General features: G+C 45.0%; 1 protein-coding gene across 4 annotated transcripts in view; it reads left to right on the top strand.

Annotated features, from left to right (window-relative positions):
* The window catches only part of NOL4L (nucleolar protein 4 like), an 843,583-nt gene that overhangs the window by 513,955 nt on the left and 315,433 nt on the right, over positions 1 to 14,195 (top strand). The window lies entirely within an intron of this gene.

Here is a 14,195-nt window from a genome sequence, read left to right as displayed (position 1 = left end):
TTCCAATTACCGTCGTAGGTATTCTCACGCATAACCAGACGACTATTCTGCATTACGGATCCACAAGATGTAAAGGGCATGCTTTGCAATTTATAGTAAACCTGATATGGTGTATGGATGGTGGCCACATTGAAAGTGCTTCCAGTTTTTATGTCCTCTAGTGGTTGTGATTTTAGCCCACGTGTTTGAAAATCTTGCATGCAATGTAGTTAGCCCAGGGACATATTTGTTTAGCCACAAATCATCAAAAGTGAAGTTCGGTGGCCAATCATTTCTCTGAGGTTGTGGTGGCCAAGAAGGATGGGGATATATTTAGGGATCAAAGTTTGAATCCCATTGAATGCCTACAAGACAGTCTGCTTACAAAGCAGCAGTCTCAGAGTGTCTAGTCAAAACTGTAGCCGAGGTGCACATATTTTCTGGCGAGGAAGAACGCTAAAAGCCTCCCTGGAAAAGAGGTGGCTCTATCGCCCTATTTGAGGTTAGGGGGGATGTTTTGCTGCATCCGCTGATAGCTGGGACCTTTGGGACATTGGCCCACTTTGGGCGTCCCAGGCCACGTATGAGTCCCCTTAAAATGGACATTTTACACCAGGAAGAAGGAAGTTGGTTCTTGTCATTGACTTGCATTGTAGTAGCGTATATATTAGGCAGAGGAAAGTTAGAAACTGCTGTAAAATATCAACACTTTGCATTGACAAATCAGGAGTCTCCCCACAAAAGAGCAAGAATCGGTCAGTATGGTATTGCCTTGCTTTGAGCGAGTCCTTCCAAATTTTGGGTTGCCAGGTTGTTTTCTAGCATGATGTGGTGCTGCTTGCAATGTGCTTGACATTTTGATCCTACTTGATGCTGCTGCTGTGGAACTTTTTGAGTGCTTTGGGAACTGACGTTTAGATGTTACAGAATGATGAAGAGATACGACGTATTACTGTGGTCCATGTTTTGGAGGTTTTCGGGGAAGCATTGGGGATTAGGCTCTTTTTTGAGGCGTGCTGATGGCCTTGTACCCATTGTGATTGGCCTCTACTATGTGTATGTTGGTTGTGTTTGTGGAGGAGAAGTCGACTGGTAATTAGCATGACATCTCTGGCTATTCACAATAGAACTCGCTTTGCTTAGTTTGGCGCCGTAAGAACACCTAAGGCTCCTACAGCAAAACATACATTCCATTTAAGGTTGTTTTGTCTTTGATCTACATGGACACCTTTATGCAGTGTAAATATTCGTATGTAGCACACTTATCCCATTTGGGTGGCCTGTTGGTGCAAAATGTGGCCCCTACAGTGGCCATAACTGATATAAAATGTCAGCAGACTTATCCAACAGCTCCAAGCTTCTGAAAGTGTTGGGGAAAGCCTGTCTTTCTCACAGCAACTGACAGATCTATATATTAATTGATCAATAGTGCAACTACAGAGTAGCTGCTTTGTCACTGATAATGTCTCTCTATAGATTGATGCTGTTAAGTCTTATCCATCTAGGTGAGATTTCTACTTTTGCTATATTGTTTTTTAATGTCATTTTACAAATAGTGCAAATTGCATCCAGGGGGCCTCCAACGTTGGCATTTATATGCCATTGGGTCCCCTGCAGGCCATTTTCAACTTTTACTAAACAAAAGCAAAATCACCTTTACTCTTTGGTTTTATGCTCCGTTTTGCAAAGAAATGTAAACGTAGCCCGATAAAAAAACACTTTGCAGACTGCATTCACAATGGAGTCCTGTGGAATATCCATGCTTCTAAATGGAGGCGGATTCCCTCGGAATCCATTCATTTTGCGTCCGCATGACAATCACACTTAGGCATAAATAGGAGTGCCCTTTGAAAACACTGCAGACACATTCATGTCACAGTGTGACCCTATTCTGCTGCCTTCAAAGTGAATGAAAATGCCCTGAAGCAGTAACGCAAGTCATAGGGCCTCATTACGACCCAGGTGGTAAATTACCGCCTGGGGCCATGACTTTACCACCATGGCGTAAACTACGTTGGCGGACTTACCGCCCCATTCCGACCTTGGCGGGGCGGTAAGTCCCCAATCCCCATTTACCCTTCCCCATTCCCATTCTTGCCCCATAGGGCATAATGGGAGTGGGGAAGGCGTTAATTACGCCACCGTAAATTACGGTGGCGTAATTAACTCCATGGTCCCTTAGCGCCATGGATTTTAACACCTGCTAAAAGCAGATGTTAAAAGCGCCATGGCGCTAAGGGACCTCGTACTCAGGCGGTAAGGGTCGGCGCTGTTAACGCTGCCGTAAACCCCTTACCGCCTGGGTCGTAATGAGGCCCATACACTCGTTATGCCTTGCTTTTCCGCCTTGATTTACTGCTCCAGTCATTAGCAAATTACCCCCTTTCTCTCTGGTTATTGTATTTGTGTTGTTCTTGAAATACTTTATATGAATGAGTAGGATTATATATGTGTTGCTATTTTTGTGCAGGTGAAGATTTCGCTAACTAGTGGTTTAAAAAAAAGTGCTGTATTTATGTGTGCTGTGTATCATTTGTTATACTTATTTGTGTGATTGTCCCTCTTGCCAGTGACCATCAATATTGTTTAGGCTTTTAATGATATCAGCAGGATGGAATCCAATATTATTATCTGGTTAGTAGCTCCCCCAACCTCTAGAAACTCTTGATGACGCCTTAAGGCCGTCATGCTGCCACACATGACTTCACGTAATCCCACCACCACACTAGTAATGGGAATCTCTCGCCCCTTATTTTGATGACATTTTCTTCTGGTCAAAACACATTCATCCCAATGATCACTATCTCACCCTTATGTTTTCACTTCCTACACGTTGTGATGTGAGAAAAGTCTGTATGTTGTTGTCTCCCTGAGTTTTTCCACACTTGCTCTTTCCTGCTCTCCTTGGCCCCCTCTGCTTTTCATGCCACAGACCGTGGTTTGGCTGCCACCCTGGCCATGGTCGCAATTGTCTGCCTGGACAAGGCTTGGAACTTTAGTACCACTATGGGGACGATGTCAGCAGTATAAAAGTCTAAGAAAATAACATATAAGGACAGAGCTATTATATATGAAGCCTTTAGATTTTGCATTCCTAATCTAAATCATTCATTCCCCCATCCGTTTCTGAATGCACCTGTGTTCATAATTAATGCCTATAAACCTTGACCGCCAGAGTGAGTTGCCCAAATGTGCTGCGAAGCAGACCCGATGCTAGAATTTGTTTGTGTGTAATTACAAGTAAGATTTGTGCTTTGAATGCTAGCATTTTTTGTACAATGCGTTCAACCTCGCTTGAAGCCCCTGGTAAATGTGATTTCTACCATGATTTGCGTAATATGCCTCTTGTGAAACAATATATAATCTCACAGTATGACACGTGCACATGAGAAAAGTGAGTGAAATCTCTAGAATGGGGTGGGAGAACATCCATGTATCAATTATATCATCTTCTAATTTATTTTCGAATCTGTTTGTGAGCATGCCCATCACCCACAATGATATCTGAGGCGATCCATATACATCTCCTTAGTCATAACAATGTTTATGTCACCCACAATTATCCATTCCTCCTAATTACAAGGTAACAAAGACATGCCTCGTAGAAGTGTCTTGACTCGAATTTGGGTAGCAAATGCATAGGGTACCTCATCTTAAGTTAATTTGACTATAACAAATCTCCCATCTTTGTCTCTTCCATAGTCAGCGATCGGAAAGGGAGAGTTCTTGTGAGATAATATTAAAACTCCTGCTTTTTCGCTTGCATTCAAAGAGTGTGAAATTGCTTGTCATAGTTCTTAGCTCTCATCCGTTTCTTGGAGACACTCATTTGTGCTCTATTCTACTTAATTCCCTTACAATCTGTGCTCTCTTGTTTGGTGCTCTAAAGCCTCCAACATTAAATGACCAACGTTTGCGGCATGAATCCTTTATGTTACTATGTCATACATGTATTTTTTGATTGTAAGAAAACTCCTCCTATAATATAAAGTCTAAGGTTTATCAAAGGCTTCTGAGCTGTTTCATGTTAGTAATTACAATGAATAACAACAAAACCCTAATAACACCTCTCCCCACCTAGCAATCTTCCCCTCTTTCCTTTTTGTCCTCAGACACTTGCTCAACCTTACTCTTGGTAAAGTCGCCTTTTCCCTCCTCTGCCCCAGAAATATTGAATTTCCTTCTCTCAAGGAGTACTCTGCTTAACAAACAGCTTATATGTTGCCATGGTCATATACTTAGCACTAAGTGTACAGTCAACTACTCCAAGAATTACAACAATTCTTTCATAGTCAGTTTTCATAAACCCATGTTACCAATTTCTCTTGCCTGACTAAATTAAACACCCGCTGCTCGTCATTTGTTCCTCTCAATCCGCAACTGTACCTACCTCAAAAGTTCATATCCAGAGATCTATGGTCACTCTCCATTCAGATTCATAACTTTCTGATACTTTATTTTATGTCTCATCTCTCCCATATGTATTTTTTTATCTTCTATAAGGCCACGCCACCTTTAGTTTCTGTTGTTCTCTTTCCTCATGTTCTCGGCCTCAGTGTCTACCCAATGGGTTGCTTGCTATCAACTTGTTTATGCATCTGGGATCCTGCAGCGGTCTGGTCAGTTGGCAACTTTATATTTAACATTTTGTTTCTCTTTTCCGAGCAAAGAATCATGGTCACTTTCTTGATCAACTTAAATGGTAGTCCGAAAGGATATGTTCATTTACAGCACACTTGTCTTTTTACTAATTATCCTGTGGTGTGCTTCATAGCTCTGCACCCAGTCACAGTACATTGGAATAGGTCCTGGAAAAGCTGCACAGTACTGTCCAAATAATCTATATGGCTCTGGTTCTAGGTCGCCGTAAGAATGGTTTCCTTTACTAGATAGTCATGTCCTTTAACCTTAATGTCCCTGTGCAGAGCTTGTTTATCTTCAGAGTTCCCACCCTACGGGTCCCATCTATTTGTATGTCAGTAATGTCAGTAACTTTCAGCAGTTATTGAAGGGAGTGCAGACAAACACAGTGATGAATCCCATTTCCGAACCTTATTTCAAAAAACAGATGTGCACATTCTTCCTTCTCACCATATGTTCCAAATCTTCATTCTAATTTGAAGGGCCAGGGTGGTGTCTCTGCATTCCTTTAGTTCATTCTGCCAACCTAGGGTCCCTTATCAACTTCACGGATATCACTAGTTCCTTCATGTCTACTCTTTCTCTGTGTTGCAATCTCCTGCTTGTTCTGCACAACTGTTGTCTGGTCTGTGCGTAGCGTAACTAAATTGTTTTAGTGTCACCTTTAAATCTTCGTTAAGCCTTTGAATCCAGAAAAGTATCCTTTCTTATGGATTAATAATGAATAATGTATTATTATTGTGTTCTCCCACGGATTCCTCATCTTTGATATACCGATATCCTGCTTGCAGCTTCGGAAACCTTTTGACAACAGTGGGCGCTGTGCATCGTCGAGCCGAGGTCCCTCGGCGGCTTCCATCTCCACGCTTGGACGTGATGACGCTGGTATAAATAGCATGCACCACGCCCATTGCCTCAGTTCCTTGGTTCTGTATGCAGAGCACGCTTGGAACAGTTAGATCACCTCAATGATTTTTCAACTGCATATTATGTTTTTCAACTATGTCTCCTCCTAAAACTGGGCTTAAGAGGTGTGCAGGCTCTGATTCGAAGATGTCCATCACAGACTTGCACAGGGTATGCCTCTGCTGCCTTGGAGTGGATCACAAGGTTTAGGATTGCGGGTCTTGTCAATCTATGACCAGCAAGCCCTTAAAAAAGAGGAGGGTGATACTCACTGAGGTCGGTCGGCGTCTAAATCCCCCTCGTCCACTCTTCGAAGAGGAGATCATCTGATGAGAAAAGTTTGAGGGACAGTTCTCCTCAGAGACCGAAGAAGCGCTTGAAGCACACACTCTTTGTCGTCTTATTCACAATGTAAATAGAAGAGGCGCCATCGCTCGTCATCTTTGTCAGACTCCACCTCCAACAGGAAGAACACAAGCTTTCCAAGTAAATCTGCCTCTAAAGCAGATTGGGAGGAATTCCGTCTGCAAATTACGGAAGTGTTCAAGAAGGGGACCTTGCCCGGTCCTTCTAGTGAACCAAAGAAAGCTTACAACCCTGTTGCACCTCATAAGGCCAACAAGGTGTTGTCTAAAACCACTTCTCGCGCAAAGAGCCCCGGTAGTGTGTTGGAGAAGCATTCTCGAGTGGCGGCGACACGAGAAAAGTCAAAGCCACTGCCTCCTTCTTCCATTCCATAGAAGGATTCGATGTCAAAGTGTTTGACGTCAAAGACATCGACATCTTTCTCGGACCAATCAATGGCGTTTAAGCCTTTGTCGAAGAAAGACGTCTTTAAGTCTGTGGGATCCATTTATGAAGAAGAGGGGGGAGGATGATGACAATCCTTTCTTTTGAATGAGGTATGGCACACCGAATGTACCGGAGGAGAAGGATCTCCCAAGGAGCCTGTTTTGCCATTGCATTCCGCCTAATGGATCAAAATCCTGGAGAACTGGCAGAAACCAGACACTGCACCAGCTATCTGTAAGGATCTGGTCAGGAAATATACACCTTCGTCTAATGACCCGGAGTTCTTGTCTAAACATCCAACTCCAAAGAGTATAGTAGTTCAAGCAGCTAAATCTACTTTAAAGGCAGCTGGCTACCATAGAATCCCTCCTGACCGGGATGACAAGAAGTTTGATGTTCTGGGTAAGAGAATTCTCTCAGCTGGCAGTATGGCTTTGAAGGCCATTAATGCTACTTGTGCATTGGCGAAGTACACCCACACTGTATGGGGTGTTATAGGCCAAGAAGCGGAGAACATCCTTGAAGGGGAAATGAGAGGGGGTGTCTTAAATAATATACAGGATGGTAAAGAAGCAGCATGCAAATCCTTGCAATCAGGATTAGACTCCTCTGATTGTGTGGGCCGTTCTATGGCGGCTAGCACTGTTGCAAGAAGATTTGCGTGGCTGCAGAAGTAGGGTTGTGTCCCTGATGTTCAATCCAGGCTATTAAACATGCCTTTTGATGGATCTCCCCTTTTTGGCACTAAGGCTGATGAGAATCTTGAGAAGTTGCAGGCCTCTAAGGCGACAGCTAAATCTTTAAAAGCTGCAATCCGCCAGCCTCAGCAAAGCCAGCCTTCTTCTCAGTGCTTGAGAGGTTGTTTCTTTCGATTTTACTCTTCAGTCGATAGGACCAGGGGCCAGTATGCCCAGATAGGTCAGAGAAGACTCCCTTGTGGTGTATGAGGTCGTGGAGGTAGACCCGCCAAAGCAGTCTCTGCCTCTTTGCGTTCTGCTGCAGCCATGACTCCAAAACCTCTTTGAGTCCTTGACTCACAAGTCTGTAGTGGGGGGCAGATTGACTCAGCATCTCGAAGAATGGCGAGGCATTGCTTCGGACAACTGGGCACTGCAAACAGTAGCCCACGGTTGCTGCCTTCAATTTTTAAAAGACTTAGACATTGTCCCCAAGCAAACTATCCCTTGGGGAACCAGACCTGCTCCTTCTACAGGCAATTCTTTCCTTGCTGGAGAAAGATGCTGTGGAAAGGGTACCTGTAGCGGAGCAACACCACAGCTGGTACTCCACCTATTTTCAAGTTCCTGAGAAAGACGGAGGAATGCGACACATCTTGGACCTGAGACATTTAAACAAGTTTCTCAGGAAGGACAGGTTCAAGATGGTCACTCTTTCACAGATCCTTCCGACCCTTCTGCTCTAGGATTGGATGGTGTCACTCGATCTTCAGGATGCTTACTTTTACATGCCTATACATCCCAAGAACAGAAAGTGCCTGAGGTTCACCATTGGCAGTTCTCACTTTCAGTTTCTTGTACTGCCTTTATGGCTCAACTGCGCCCTGAGGGTCTTCACCAAGTTGATGGTGGTGGTGGCAGCAAATCTAAGGAGGGGAGGGATTCACATCTTTCCCTATCCAGACGATTGGCTCATCAGGGCTCGTTCTCCCGAGCAGGCTGTGGAATATCTGAACAGCACCTGCCATTCTCTCCACCGACTGGGCTTCTCCTTCAACTTCAAGCAATCTCAAGTGACATCTTTCCAGAAGCTGCAATTTTTGGAGCAGTCCTGGTTCTTCCTTAGGGAAAGCTCTGTGCCCCGCCCCACCAAGTTGAGGGCTCAGCACATTTTACAGTTGGTGGAAAAGTTTCAAAATGCTCTGCCGGCCTTTGATTTTCTAAGGTTGTAAGCCTCATGGCATCCAGCATTTTCCTGGTGCCAGAGGCCCGTTTGAGGATGAAGTCTCTCCAGTGGGCCCGCAGATCCCAACGGTCACAATTCTCTGGCAGGATGATGGGCCTTCTTCATGTTCCGAGCAAGGTAGTGCATGATCTTCTGTGGTGGGCCTGCAAGGAGACTGTATTGAAAGGGCAACTCTTTTGACAACTTTGGCCAGAGATGACAGTTGTCACGATGGAGTTGTCCCTCATGGAATAGGGAGCCCACTTGAACGATCTAACGATCAGTGGTCGCTGGTCTCCATCGGAGTCCAAACGACACATAAACCTTTTGGAGCTGTGGGCAATCAGTCTAGCGGTGATGGCCTTTTTCCCTTCTGTGCGGGGAAAGAACATCCTGATAATGTCAGACAACACAGTGGCTATGCATTACCTCAACAAGAGAGGAGGTGCAAGTTCTCTACCACTGTGCAGAGAGGCAATACAGTTCTGGGTTTGGGCACTTCAAGAAGGAGTCTCTCTGTTGGCCATTCACCTAGCCGGAGAAGAGAACATGATGGCGGACACTCTGAGCAGGCAGAGCACAGTCTGTCACAAGTGGGAGCTAGCTCAGGAAGTCCCTCTGGAGATTCTTGATCTTTTGGGAACCCCTCAAGTGGATCTATTCGCATCCAGTATCAATCGGAAGTGCAACCTGTTCTGCTCCAGGGAATTGCCTCAAAGAGGAGCTCTGGGGGCGCGTTTGTGGTGGATTGGGATTTTCCACTCCTGTATGCGTTACCTCCAGTCCCCAACATTCCCCACGTCATCAGGAGGTTGAGGAAGTTCGGGAAGTCCATGATCCTGATTGCTCCATATTGGGCCAGGAGGAAGTGGTACCCAGAACTTCTGGACATGTCCATCTACCCTCCACTTTCTCTTCCCCAGAGAGCAGATCTGCTCTCCCAAGAGGGAGTCAGTCTTCTTCATCCAGAAATCAGGACTCTGAACCTTCATGCATGGTTTCTGAGAGGTTAGGATACAAAGATTGGGACCTCCTGGAAGACGTTATGGAGGTGTTGCTTTTGACTACGAGGCTAGCAACAAAAACTTTATATTGCTGCTGTTGGAAAACATTTTGCAGCTGGTGTAGAGCTAAATATATTGATCCTTCCATTTGTGAGTCTCCCACTGTATTATCTTTTCTGTTACATCTGACCCACCAGAGGTTTCAGGTGTCTACTGCAAAAGGTTACCTGGTTGCTCTGTCTATATTCAAGCACACACCAGAACATGGTTCTTATTTTAAGGCTCCCACTGTTATTCCATTTCTCAGTGGACTTACAAGTGTCTTTCCTCTGGTTCCATTCATAGTTCCAGCTTGGGACCTTAATTTAGTTCTAGATTTCTTAATGGGAGCCCTATCTGAGCCCCTCCATTCTTGTCACTCAGGCTATTGACTCTAAAAACTATTTTTCTAGTAGTCATAACCTCTGCGCACAGGGTGAGTGAGCTTCAGGCTTTGTCATGCAACCATCCCTTCACCATTTTCTCCACGGAGAAGGTTATTCTGAGAGTACGCCCTTCCTTTCTCCCCAAGGTGGTGTTGGAATTTCAACTATCTCAGAAAATAGTTTTACTGACTTTCCACCCACCTCCTGATGAAGAGAGGTTGCACTGACTAGATCCCAGGAGAGCGTTAAGCTTTTATATAAGCAGACTAGCTAACATCAGACAAGACAACCAACTTTTTGTTGGTTATACTGGACATAAATGACAACATTTAGGGTAGGCTGTGAATAAGCAGACCATATCACGGTGGATTATTTTGTGTATTCCTTGGCTGGTAAGGATGTTCCGGATAATCTAAGAGCACATTCTACCAGTGGGGTGGCAACTACTTCAGCCCTACGGAGAGGTGTGCCGGTGCAGGATATTTGTAATGCCGCAACCTAGTCTTCATTACACACCTTCTCAAGGCACCACTGCATGGTTTCCTTGTTGGATCACGACACAACATTTGGAAATGTCCCACCTCCATTTACAAACTGCTATGGGAGCCTATCAAAGATGAGGAATCCATGGGAGGACACAATCCATTAGAATAACAAATTACTTACCCCTGATAAGGTTCTTCCTACTGGATGTTTCTTCCACAGATTCCTCATTGCCCTCCCAGCCTGCCCCTCCGACTGTGGGTACATTTTGCTGTGTTAGACCTTCCTCTCTTTCAACGCCTAGTGCTTTTTGAATCCAATTCGGCTGGGCAACATGAGGGGAAAACTTGAACGGAGGCAATGGGCACAGTGCGTGCTATTTATACCAGCGTAAACGTCACATCCAAGCGCAGGGATAGACGTGATGTTGCTGAGGAACATCGACTCGACGATGCACGGCACCCTCTGCTGTCAATGTTTCTGAAGCTGCAAGCAGGATATCGCTGTATCAAAGATGAGGAATACGTGGTAGGAACATACAGTAGAAAGAACATTACCAGGTGTAAGTAATGTGTTCTTATCCAATGCTGTGGTTTCCTTAGCCACTTCCTCACTTGTTTCTGCTGTGTCAAGCTTTGGCATCGTCAGGCCGCCTATCTTGGTTATCGCTAAGAATGCTTGTAGATTTTGCACCTTTTTTTAGGTGATGTCATGTTTTTTCTCATTTGTGTATTTGTGTTTGCCTGAACTCCCTTTGTGGTTCCCTTACACCGGACCAGGGTTACAGGTAGATTATTTCTCCACCTTGACCCCCACTACTTCAGTGAGGGATCATATTTCCTAGGTAGCAGGGCAAGATGGGGATCATGCGTATATTATCGTCTAGGTCTCAGTGAATATAGTTGTTATGCCTGTCCTTCAGGGGAACAGTGTGCCAAAAGCAGTGCACCAGCAGCATGAGGACCGAGTAAGCTCCAAAAACGTCATATCGATTTTCTTCAAACAGCATGGGAACATTTTATGTGGTTGGGTTTCTACTCCATCTAGAGGCCTGCCAGCATGTATGCTGATGGTACCCTCAGTGGACAGTGTTCCCCCGTCGCTACTGTATGCTTCAAAATGTATGCTTGGCTCTGCAGTTTGTGCCACTCATCATATGCCCTTACTGTTCTCGAAATTACTGAGGAGCCCCTATTTGGAGTAGTTTTATCTCATTTATTACTTTCGGGGTCTTAACATTAATTACTTAATCTGTTTAACCTGTAGAGCCCTCCGTTCTGCTTGAAGTAGCTTCCCCAGTTGTCTGCCCAATGTGATTACATATCTGATTATTGGTCTCCCTAGCTCGCAGCACTGCAATGCACGTTAGTGTTTGTCTGACTCATTTGTTGTGTTTCTTACCGGAGTCTCCACACCACAACAGCCTCTGCCAGCCTTCTGTCTTGTTGCCCAGCAGTGTTCCTCTGCCTTTGATCACTCCTTTCCCGACGCCGTGGGTTAGAGAGGTACGTCCACCCATATACATCAACCTCTTTGGGGATGTGCTGGTTTAGCCCAGTGGCAAGTTTCAGATCTCACGCCTCAACCCCTCCTGGTGGGGTGCTTGGTATAATCACTGAGTCTCTGTATACAGTTGTCCTTGACTGCCTTCCTCTTCTCTGCCGCTCTGTTGACCCGAGAGGTTCCGTCCACTATCTGGAAAGAAATGTCTATCTTCATTGCGGTCAGGGAAAACATATCATTTTGCAGGTTCCCAGGTTAATCTTGTCACTGCTTTCTGTCTTGATAGTCATTTGTGAAATTTAAAACTTCTGTATATTCATTATGTTACGGGGTCAGGGTATAGGAGCAGGTGCACCACAAATTTGCTTACTTCAGCATCCCAGCCACACCCTGAAGGTTCAGCAGGTTTACTTAGTGCCATGGAGGTGGCCTCAGCCAAAACGTGCCATTAAGGTCTCTAAGGTGGCCATTGTGAGATGCAAAGCCTACCTCAATGGATCTTAAAGTCAGACATACAAGAACATTTATTTGATCTCCCTTATAATGGGAAAACACTTTTCACGCTAATGACAGATATGGTTCTTCAGCAGTGCACAACTGACCTCTTTACTTTTAGGTCTTTCTCTACAATCTCCTCATTGGCTCAGTCTTTCTTGCAGGTATTCAAAGTCTTCAGGTCTGTGTGGTCAAAGACTAACATGTTGGCTAAAAAGAGATCATTGTGCATGAAAGTGATGCTTGCAACTGCAGCAGACTCTTTCAAGACTTTTTCCTGGCACATCCCTGGTGCTGGTACCAGAGCCGAACTGTCATATTCGAAATATTTTCCTTACCAGCAGTGGACAGGAAAAGACAGTGTTCACTGACAGACTTTGACACGCCTATCCCGCAGCTTTCCAAGACCCATGCATCCTCCACCAAGAGATAATGAGGTGTGCCTGAAAGATGAGCGGGACGGCCATCTGGGCTGAACAGGCCAGGAGAGAGCTTCTTCCCTCTTTTATAATGCAACATCAGGGGGTTGGGAGAGATAAAGAACAATCAGTATGTGGGGTTGCCCAGAGTCCTCCCTCCACCCAGGTGGACACGCACCTCACAGACCCACCCCTGTCAACAGGGCGATAAATAATCACACTAGTCAATTAAACATTGAGGCTGGCAGGCAGGAACTGGCGTGCTCGGGCGGACAAACTCTTTTGCTGGGTTCACAGCAGAGCAATGAGATACCAATGTGCGAACAGGGTGGCCAGAAGCCAGCTTTTGTAGGCTGCTGCATAAATGGTGGGCTGCATCTTCTCATTGATAGCTCGTGTAAAGAAACCTAGACAGAGTTAACCCCTGCAATGCTTCCAGAGTCCACCAAGACTTGTGAAGCCAGTGATCTGCAAGAAGACCTGCAATGAATTCTGACATTTGCGGAATTGGCGAGTTGTGACTCTAGACCGTTGGATATTAAACAGTGTGGACTGAGACTTCCACAAGTTCCACCTTCATTGACTCCTTGTTATCAAAGAGTAACCTCTGAACCCCATTCGGGATATTGACAAACTCTTGTCTTTAGACACAATAAAGGACATATCAGAACTCCAAAGATGTCAGGGGATTTATTCCCACTTCTCCAGTCACCAAGAAAGTTAATGACCGTTATCTTCAGGAAAGAAGATTACAAATTCCTCAGATTCACAATTTGTGGTTGAAATGTTCAGTAACAATGTCTTCCCTTTGGTCTGAATAATGACTCAGTTGTGTTAATCAAAGTGATAACTTTAGTGCAGGGCACCTCAAGCTAAACGGAATACCTTTGTACCCCTCCCTGGACGATTGAATTATAGGAGCCTCTTCCCCTCCCTTGGATGTTTAATAAGCCAAAAGAAATCCAATCTGCCTGTAATGTAGAGTATTAGGTTACTTGGGAAAATACTTTACTCTTCACTAGGAATATCTTTTTCTCCACCTGTGCAAAGTTGTTGCCATCCAAGAGACTATCAACATTTTCCAGAGAAAGACCATGATTCAGGATATCTAGCTTCAGAAAATGATGAGTCTCATGTCCACCTGCATTCATTCATGTGGTACCCTTTGTGAGACACGGGTTGCGGGAGGTAGTTTCAACTATCTACACAGAGGGGCCAGCCTCAAGATTCTCAGCACAAGCTGTCGCAGATTTACCCACAGCTATTACAAGCTCTTATTTCGTGCATTCATGAAGGACACTAAAAGCTGACAGTCACCTTTCAGAGTCTGTGACCTCACTCACCCTGTGGTCTGCAAAAGAGAAAAGGGTTGGAGCGAAGGCCTTCTTTTTTCTCATGAAGTCTTTTCTTCCCGTACTGAAGGAGTACTAGGGGAATGGTTCTGGTTTCGGTGCGCTTTGTTTTCCTGGATGTCCCAAGAGGAAAGACCAGCATCAAGAGGCTTCTAAGGTTGGTACCTGAGGAGCTAGATTATGCTCTTGAGGGGATTTCGGGGCAAACAATTCTGAGTGCATGCACCCAAGAAGGATTCAACCAAGAAACGGTACACAATCAAATGGATGTGCTTTTGTCTTTGGGCTCTGAAG

Source organism: Ambystoma mexicanum, chromosome 3p (assembly GCF_040938575.1).
Source record: "Ambystoma mexicanum isolate Mex_15411 chromosome 3p, UKY_AmexF1_1, whole genome shotgun sequence".
Classification (NCBI taxonomy): domain Eukaryota; kingdom Metazoa; phylum Chordata; class Amphibia; order Caudata; family Ambystomatidae; genus Ambystoma; species Ambystoma mexicanum.
The sequence above is the reverse complement of the archived record's forward strand: the minus strand, read 5'-3'. Positions and strand labels throughout refer to the sequence as shown.